Source organism: Mizuhopecten yessoensis, unplaced genomic scaffold, assembly GCF_002113885.1.
Source record: "Mizuhopecten yessoensis strain PY_sf001 unplaced genomic scaffold, ASM211388v2 scaffold7283, whole genome shotgun sequence".
Classification (NCBI taxonomy): domain Eukaryota; kingdom Metazoa; phylum Mollusca; class Bivalvia; order Pectinida; family Pectinidae; genus Mizuhopecten; species Mizuhopecten yessoensis.
Genome location: NW_018406970.1, coordinates 1,501,702 through 1,512,561, shown reverse-complemented (window position 1 = coordinate 1,512,561; position 10,860 = coordinate 1,501,702).

Genomic DNA, 10,860 nt, shown 5'->3' with positions numbered 1-10,860 from the left:
GAGCAAGTATTATTCTATGTCGACTTCGAAACTCTTGCAGTAATTTAAATTATGATTTACACCATGACCATCTTACTAATAGTCCTGCTTGTACCTGCTCTGCTGAACATGAAACAGTATCTCATTACTTTTTGGAATGTCCTATTTTTAATAATCAAAGAACAACTTTGTTCACTTCTCTTAATAGTTATGGAAACCACAACCACATTGATAAAAACATTCTTCTCCAGGGCTGTCCTGATTGTGATGGGCTTACAAATAGAAGAATACTTGATGATGTGCATATTTTTATTGGAAAATCACGTCGTTTTAATTTTTATATGACTTAAAGCCATGATGTTAAACAAAAATATACAATATATTCTATATTTCATCCAGGAGATTCTAGTTGAGCATGACTACTGTCTATAACGTATACTTATCATGACGTAAATAATTACACTCTATATGTATTAAATGAATTTATTATTTTTAATTGTAACAGTTGTTGGTAGCAGTGACCTGTGCAATATATGCACATGGACTTTTGGTCTAAGCCTGCCAATATCTGTCTATGATAGTGTATATATATGCTGAAATAAATGTACTTGTATGTGTGTGTAAGTGTGTATGAGGTGTGTGAGATGTTTCCTTCATGAGCTGCTTCCCCTTAGACTTGTGTTAATATGAATTATTTTGTGTTAATTTTTTCATTTGCAACATGTCTAAAATATATGTCTCCTTGTTTATTCAACTTTGGCCATTTGACGGAGAGAATTTATATAGGCTTTGCCTGTTATTCAATCCAATTGATTACGACATCTTGTCAATAAAATTTGATGAAATGAAATGAAACCGGAAGCCGAATGGCACACTACACGACATCAACGACGGAAGAATGGATGTCACGTGGCAAAAAAACAGCGCTAAAATAATCGGAACCAATTCTCGTTTAAGTCCGTCGATTTGATCAGTGCAATGGAGTTCCGGCTTCTTGGGAATAACGCTCCTAAGATGTGCTTTTGCAACACGTTACTATGTATTGGATTGATTTAAAATCTTATTTAAATATTCACCAGGTATGTGAAATATTTCCTTACGCAGAAACACAGTTACATAAAAGTGTGCCAAGGTGTTTGTGCCTTATTGATGCTTATTACATAGCAGTTTGAACCTCCATTAATTTTCTTATAAAATACGTGCGCTATCAGTTCATGTATTATATTATATATATTTGCCTTCCCGTATAATATCACATTAATTCTCAAATACGATAATTCATGAATATCGGAATAAAAAACCCACTTATCGTTAAGTACAAAAGCCATACAGGAATTAAACATATGCTGTATTGAATTTATCCTCTTATATATACTCGATCGCTATGTGGCAACACGTGGTGGAGCTCCAGGACTACACCAGCTTCTCACAGCGAGTAGGCAAAGACCATACTGCGGTAAATGTTCCCCAAAGGCTGCGTTCGATAAACAGTAGATCCGTAAACATATTAGCTATGCCCAACTATTTTTTTTTAAACCAAAAGTGATTTATTTCTTGTCATTTTCCTAGAGACTACTATAACCTGATTACAAAACAGCAATCAGAACCATGTTATCTTCAAAATTGGATTTTTACGAATTTTTTGAAATCGTGAAATTTCACAATTGTTTTTTAGCATTTTCCTGAAAACAATCAAAAAAGCGTACAAGGTCAATAACATGGTATATATGGGAGAATTTGTTTTCTCTTTTTTTACCACAATTTCAGAACCAATCTATTCTATTGTAAAATGAAAGATTTCCATGCTAAATATCACCCCTCACTCCGGAGATGATGCTAAAATGTTACTTCACAAAGAGTTACCTCCCCTTACAAAACACAATGAATGACATTAATAATCTCATTTAATTATATATATTGATGCACCAGTCTCAGTGGTAATTACACATCTTCTTTCTTATCGTTCGCCTTTACACTTGAATACCAGTCTCCTCAACAAATCTGGTGGTCTTCTGTGCTAAGGGCATCCACTGGTCCACATAGCTTTTCTTTGAGTGGTAACGTTAACACTCACTCACTCACTCACTAACTGTTGGTGAATGCCATATCTTATCTCTCATGATCAGTGCCTGATGGATCTTCCATGACTGTAAGAGGTGTGCAGTATCCTGCTCTGCTTCTCCACAAGGACACATTGGAGATGAAACAACTTTCATGACTTTGTATAGATGTTGATTGAGTCTGTTGTGTCCTGTCGGAAGATGGTAGTTTGGTCAGATCTTGTTGGTGGTAACTGTCTTGTTGCTGATGGGTGTTGAACAGAGATTTGATGATAGTCTTCATCTCTGTGTAGCAGACTGGATTTTCTTCCTGTTATTGTTCAGCACCATTCTTTGCTAATTTATCGGCTTGTTCATTACCCCAAACTCCACAGTGAGAAGGAATCCACTGTAGAACTGTTGTCAGACTTTTGATGGTGTATAAAGCTTGTTCAAGTTGAGGTTAAGCTTGTCGTTTGTCAAAGCTTGTAGCACAGAGAGGGCATCAGTCAGGAATACTACTTGAGTTGTGTTATCAATTTTGTTTTTGATGGAGTGTGCAGCATGAATAAGGTCTTCTTCAACTTAGTAGTTTGAACAATGTAGGCCTGTTGGTATTGCTTCTGATTGTTGATCTCAGTTGGGGTACTTAATGTATATACCAGCCCCTCCTTTTATTGTGGCATTTGCTTACCCAGGAGTCTGAAGGGTACTTGTCTTCAAGCATACTCATTGTAATTACACATGATCTGATATGTTTTAGTCAGATAAATCATTAAAATAATATTTAAAAACAAAAAATTGTATTTGTACATGGTGTATGATCTGACAAGTTTTATTTATATAAAAAAAAAAAAATGATATTGAAAAACAAAAGCATGTCATATCAATTAGATATGTTTAATGTAAACTATGTACAGACCAACCATTGTATAGTTTTTGTATGTCAGACAACACTGAAACTCGAAATAAATTTAAATTTAGGTCTATTCAATTTCTAACTGTATCAGCGTATGTAAACTAAGTCAAGACTGAGTGACAGTAACTTAATTTAAAAGTTTAATCATTTAGAAACAAGTAAATAGTACCGAAATTTATACAAATATACATCATTTAATGTTTAAAATATATACAGAAAACAAAGAGAACAGATACCTTTACACGATAGGTAAACAACCGTTAATGCAATATCCTTCTAGCGAGTTTTGTCTGGTACAGGTGGGATTTGTTTACGTTTTCGAGGCGAGGTGTCCGCCATATTGGATTTACCGTTATACTACCCCTTGGGATTTCAACAGCATTTTTCATACCAAGAACGGTTTTGACAGATTGGCATATATATATACTTATTTTAAGGGATAATTACTGAACATTTGTATATAATTTTGATGGATGTACTCGGTTTTATAAGGAAATTGTCGCTTCTGCAATATTTCACAATCTCCGCTCCTTGCGTTTCCGCCATGATATTTGTAATATAGACTGTAGTAAAGTGACGAGGGATATCGAAGATAAAATTCCTACCATGTATCCATTTCTATAACATGGACAAGCACGATAAAATCACCGTTCTTCCGATGGTATAAAAGTGTGACGAAATTTTGGCGCGGCGCGAAAATTCAATTGGAGTTATCTCCCCTTAGCTTGGGCATAGCTAAACATATTCTGGTATGCATGATGTCGTTAACGACATATATGACGATGAAATGCAATGATATGCAAAATGTGTCACGAAAATTATTACGTCAGCATTGATGAAAAATAAAACATGGCATGAAATCTGAATTATAGATACAGTTTGTATTGAGCCCTGTAGGAATCTGATTAAGAAACAATTGCTGAAGAGACCTTAATTGTTATGACAAAAGGTGAACATTACACACACACACACACACACACACACACACACACATACACACACACACACACACACACACACACACACACACCATTAAAATGAGGTAATTGATACAGTATGCCAAAATGAATTGAACTGCATAATAGAGCAAGTTTGTCCTTCTAGAACTCATCAATGATTACAGGGTCTAAAAAGAGTTAGAAATCAAAACTTGTTTGACCTACTGTTAAAACAGAAAAAGAAACATCTTTATATATTGGTTCTCTGTTAAAAGGCCACTCCTCTAAGAGACCAGGTTTGTGACTTTCCTTTGGTGGCCTTTTGATACGGATTTGATTTCCACATGAATATAATCCTTTACCATGATTTTACCTTTTCACATATATGTGCCTCTTTGTGTGTATTTGTGTATTCCTGTAGGTTAGTTTATGTATACTTGTTAGTTGCAATTTGATATGAGGGAATATATGATGATATATTGCAAAGTCGAAAAGCAACTGCACAAGCAAACACATTCCACTCAATTGTCTTTGTATTTAACTTAGTATCATTAAAAATAAAATAATCTTTCATTACACTACATTCTTATGTCGTATTTGGAAAATAATTTTTTTTTAGCCTCTTAACCTTTCATTTTCATGTCCATTTGGTGGAAACACAGTATCTCTCTAGAACGTGTGTGTGTAGTGTTTTTGTTACTGATTACACTTCAGTAAAATGAGAACTTAACAGAATCATTTTTTCTAAAACCAATATCTTATTTAATCACTCATTTTTGATTATTGTTGACGTGTGTATGGTTGAAATAGCCGGCTATGCGGGGTTCCTAAGATAACGGTGCACCAGTGATTTTGCAAAAAATGCATATTTCACTGGATGCACTGTACAAGTTTTACAATGACAGACTGTAAACAAATCTTATGTAGCCATTGCTAAACTTCAGTGATTTGAAAATGTCCTGTTGTCGTATTAAACGTACCTGACAGACACACAGGGTTGCCACATGTATTTAAATACTCTGGAATGCCTTTGTTATGTGATTTATATCTTTGGTTAATATCGGACGTTCGTTTTGATCCGTAAATAGTCTTTCATAAATACTTGTGTCCCTTTCTTGACACGCAAATTGCTTGACTATGCAGATATTGTTTTCATCATATGCATTCAACTGCTTAAAAGCTGGCTATCGATATCAGTACGTTGACCTAGTATGATACATCGTATTGCGAGCCACAAGTTGCACAAGGTCACAAAATTACTATGCAGATATTATTTCCATCATATGCATTCCACTGTACGTCGTTAGACACACACAAAGGATAATGACACTTATTATATTTCTCGATAAAGTATTTTCGTATAAAAGACCTGCTTAAAAGCTGGCTATCTTTATCATATTAAGAGCACGTTGACGTGATATGACACATCGTATTGCGAGCCACAAGTTGCACAAATTGTACAAGGTCACACAATTACAGGCCTATGCAGATAAATTTTGCCAGACACGCAGCAGCTCGGAACATGCACACTTATTATATTTCTCGAATATATAACTTGAATATGTATGCTTAGTTAAGAGAGTATTAATATAAAGGAACGTAGCTGATGTATTCCGATCCTCAGACGGTCCTCATGTGTATGATATGTCTGGAATAAATACAAAAAAAACAACAACAAAAAACAACAAAAAAACATTCTCGATAAAATGTGCACTATCTACCTGTCCAACAATGAGGCGCAAGCAGCTTCTCCTCGAGGAAACACAGCATTGTACAAAAATTAAAATTAAAAACACTGGTTGAAGGATTTTCATCACAGCTTGAAAATTGTTGGATACATTGGTCAGCATCTTGTGTATTGGAGCGCAGAAATAGATATTAATTGACGAATTACCTGATAATAAAACTACAACATCCACGTATATTTTTTTTATTTTTTTTAATCAATACGAGAATATTTATTTTCTATTATTTTCAAACATATTTTTAACGAGTGGAACTATTTTCAGCACACATGTATTACAAACAATAAAATAAATAAAGAAGTTACCACAACCCCGTATTTCGAATTTAATATCGATAAACTAGGACAAATCACGGACAAAGAGATTAACTGCACGTGCTCTCAAAACAATGACAATAAGACCAGGTGTACCGGAAGGGACCGTGTTTATGTTTCATCGAAGTTACCCGCCAAGTAGAACAAACGACAGGGCACAAAAAAGGTAGTAGCATGTGAAATGTGAGATACCTAAGTAAATGCGCACAAGAACCACTCATTTCCTTGTTGTCTCTGCATCCTGAAAATCATTTCGAACTGAGTGCGTTGTTAAATATTGCGTCTGGCAATAGATAGGGCAGAAGTTTTTAGAGGGACACGTTTACTGTAGAAACAAAAAAGTGAAATGCAATGGTGAGTGTGTACGTACAGGTCACGCTCGGATCATCTGTTTGTACGTACAGGTCACGCTCGGATCATCTGTCTGTACGTACAGGTCACGCTCGGATCAGATACAATGGTAAGTGTGTACGTACAGGTCACGCTCGGATCATCTGTTTGTACGAACAGGTCACGCTCGGATCAGATACAATGGTAAGTGTGTACGTACAGGTCACGCTCGGATCAGATACAATGGTAAGTTTGTAAGTACAGATCACGCTCGGATCAGATACAATGGTAAGTTTGTACGTACAGGTCACGCTCAGAACAGATACAATGGTAAGTTTGTACGTACAGGTCACCCTCGGATCATCTGTTTGTACGTACAGGTCACGCTCGGATCAGATACAATGGAAAGTTTGTAAGTACAGATCACGCTCGGATCAGATACAATGGTAAGTTTGTACCTACAGGTCACGCTCGGATCATCTGTTTGTACGTACAGGTAACGCTCGGATCAGATACAATGGTAAGTTTGTACCTACAGGTCACGCTCGGATCATCTGGTTGTACGGACAGGTCACGCTCCGATCAGATACAATGCTAAGTTTGTACGTACGGGTCACGCTCGGATCAGATACAATGGTAAGTTTGGAAGTACAGATCACGCTCGGATCAGATACAATGGTAAGTTTGGAAGTACAGATCACGCTCGGATCAGATACAATGGTAAGTTTGGAAGTACAGATCACGCTCGGATCAGATACAATGGTAAGTTTGGAAGTACAGATCACGCTCGGATCAGATACAATGGTAAGTTTGGAAGTACAGATCACGCTCGGATCAGATACAATGGTAAGTTTGGAAGTACAGATCACGCTCGGATCAGATACAATGGTAAGTTTGTAAGTACAGGTCACGCTCGGATCAGATACAATGGAAAGTTTGTAAGTACAGATCACGCTCGGACCAGATACAATGGTAAGTTTGTACGTACAGGTCACGCTCAGAACAGGTACAATGGTAAGTTTGTACGTACAGGTCACCCTCGGCTCATCTGTTTGTACGTACAGGTAACGCTCGGATCAGATACAATGGTAAGTTTGTACGGACAGGTCACGCTCAGAACAGATACAATGGTAAGTTTGTACGTCCAGGTCACGCTCGGATCCGATACAATGGTAAGTGTGTACGTACAGGTCACGCACGGATCATTTGTTTGTACGTACAGGTCACGCTCCGATCAGATACAATGCTAAGTTTGTACGTCCAGGTCGCGCTCGGATCCGATACAATGGTAAGTTTGTACGTACAGGTCACCCTCGGATCATCTGTTTGTACGTACAGGTCACGCTCGGATCTGATACAATGGCAAGTTTGTAAGTACAGATCACGCTCGGATCAGATACAATGGTAAGTTTGTACGCACAGGTCACGCTCGGATCAGATCCAATGGTAAGTTTGTACGTACAGGTCGCGCTCGGATCATCTGTTTGTACGTACAGGTCACGCACGGATCATTTGTTTGTACGTACAGGTCACGCTCGGATCATCTGTTTGTACGTACAGGTCACGCTCGGATCTGATACAATGGTAAGTTTGTAAGTACAGATCACGCTCGGATCAGATACAATTGTAAGTTTGTACGTACAGGTGACGCTCGGATCATCTGTTTGTCCGTACAGGTCACGCTCGAATCATCTGTTTGTATGTACAGGTCACGCTCGGGTCAGATACAATTGTAGGTTTGTACGTACAGGTCACACTCGGATCTGATACAATGGTAAGTTTGGACGTACAGGTCACGCTCCGATCAGATACAATGCTAAGTTTGTACGTACAGATCACGCTCGGATCAGATACAATGGTAAGTTTGTAAGTACAGATCACACTCGGATCAGATACAATTGTAAGTTTGTACGTACAGGTCACTTTTGGATCAGATACAATGGTAAGTCTGTAAGTACAGATCACGCTGGGATCAGATACAATGGTAAGTTTGTACTTACAGGTCACGCTCGGATCATCTGTTTGTATGTACAGGTCACGCTCGGATCAGATACAATGCTAAGTTTGTACGTACAGGTCACGCTCGGATCCGATACAATGGTAAGTTTGTACGTACAGGTCGCCCTCGGATCATCTGTTTGTACGTACAGGTCACGCTCCGATCCGATACAATGGTAAGTTTGTACGTACAGATCACGCTCGGATCAGATAGAATGGTAAGTTTGTAAGTACAGGTTACGCTCGGATCAGTTTCAATGGTAAGTTTGTAAGTACAGGTTACGCTCGGATCAGATACAATCGTAAGTTTGTAAGTACAGGTCACGCTCGGATCAGATACAATGGTAAGTTTGTAAGTACAGATCACGCTCGGATCAGATACAATGGTAAGTTTGTAAGTACAGGTTACGCTCGGATCAGTTTCAATGGTAAGTTTGTAAGTACAGGTTACGCTCGGATCAGATACAATCGTAAGTTTGTAAGTACAGGTCACGCTCGGATCAGATACAATGAAAAGTTTGAACGTACAGGTCACGCTCGGATCAAATACACTGGTTAGTTGGTACGTACAGGTCACGCTCGGATCAGATACAATGCTAAGTTTGTACGCACAGGTCACGCCCGGATCAGATACAATGGTAAGTTTGTACGTACAGGTCACGCTCGGATCAGATACAATGGTAAGTTGGTACGTACAGATCACGTTCGGATCATCTGTTTCGGTTAGTTTTTTGTTTTTTTTTATATTTTACGAATCACTCTCCTCTAATCGACGATTTTAAATCAGGCCTTGGAGATTGTTTGTATGTTTATCGTCCTAAATGTTAAAGCTTATTGTTTATTTAGAATATGATTTTACATTATCACCAGTTAAATCAAGTTGGTTATCAATATGAGAGCTGTTTTGATCTAAACAACCACACATACCATTAATATGTACCACGTGCAATGTCCGTTTCTCCTGATGTCGAGTTTCACATTATAACAGGCTATGTTTACGACTAGGAAATAAATGTCATCAATGAAGTACAACGTTAACTGCCAAACACACTTGTCCGAATTTGGAAAAAATTACCATTATATGGTCGAATAACAAAACTAATACTTTTCGGTAGATATTTTGATGCCGATGACAATAGCTTTGATCAGCCATAAAGAGCTATATTTCATTCAAGTATCATAATGCACGTTTTATAGCAGGAATATAGAAATAGAATGCAGTAATAATGAATCGATTCAACATCTGGACTCTACACGTAAACTGTAATGTATTGATCTGATCAAAAGCATGCACGTCAGCAAATGGGAAGAGAAGTTCTGTCTATTTTAATATAAAGTAACTGTAGGGAAATTGTGTTTGAAACGAATGTGCAATAGACACACGCATCACTCAACCTCTTCCTCGTGTTATAATTTGTAAATATTAATAATATTGAAATATCCAATCTTTAAACAGGCTCAGTGAAATTTATTTTTGCTAATAAGACAAAGAATTGTGCGAAGATAAATGCGAAATGCAGAGATGGACTGCAAAACATCGAGCCACAAACGAGCAAGTGGTGAGCTTGAATTGCGATTTCGGTAAACAAAGATCCCCTAACTGATTACGTTAGAATAAAATGGCAGCAGCTAAATGTAGATGTTTTCTATCCTAAATTCTGAGTCAAAAGGGCATGTGGCCTTTTTGCTGGGTCATTTTGCGATTTTGATCCAAAATTCTTGACGGCATTGTAGTTAGCAAGTTTTTTTTTTATTGCGGTCAAATTTTACGCTTGTAATATTATTCTGCGGATCTTGACCCGTGAAAACACGAAAATATCATCAATTCGGAAATATCCTGCTAAAGGGAATGTGTTTATCATGAATTTCACATTAATGCACCACTAGAAGCTGTTGTGACGTCACCTTATGTGTGCCCATGTCATCGTTGCATTGTTTTCGTTTTATTTGTAATACGCTAGATAGGGAGATCGGAAGATAATATGCCGAGACTGTAAGCGCCGAAATGGTAGCACCGACTGTATGATCCCCAGAGAGTTGAGAACGATATTGACTGGTTGCAAATGCGCTGTAACCACGGATAATAATTTGAGAACCTCTTTGAGACGACCTACGAACTAGCTAGGTTGTGATAAAGTGGTACATAAAAACCTCAATTTATTATTATTATTATCATTTCTCTGTCCTTTCTACCGTTTTGTTGAGTTTTGGGAACTTGACAAGAACAATTTCTACTGCATCAGTACCTGGCCTCCACAGATAGTCATTATTTATGATCATGGCTATGATACACAATATATTGATTTTTTTTTTAAAGTTGTGCGAAATTCATAATATTGACTGGGGAGAAGGAGGTCAATAGAAACGGAATATGACTTTTACCTTAACCTAAACACAATCATTTTTTACTTTTCATTGTAAGACAGTCATTGACTATATCGATAAATTGCAGGAACTGTCAAAATTACTGCTGACTAATTAAAGGCCTGTTCCTACTAGATACGGCACACACAGTTCTACAATGTCACCCTCCTCTGTTTATTGACATTACCGATATTGTAACGGCCCAGTCTACCTGTGTATTATATACTCTAGCTA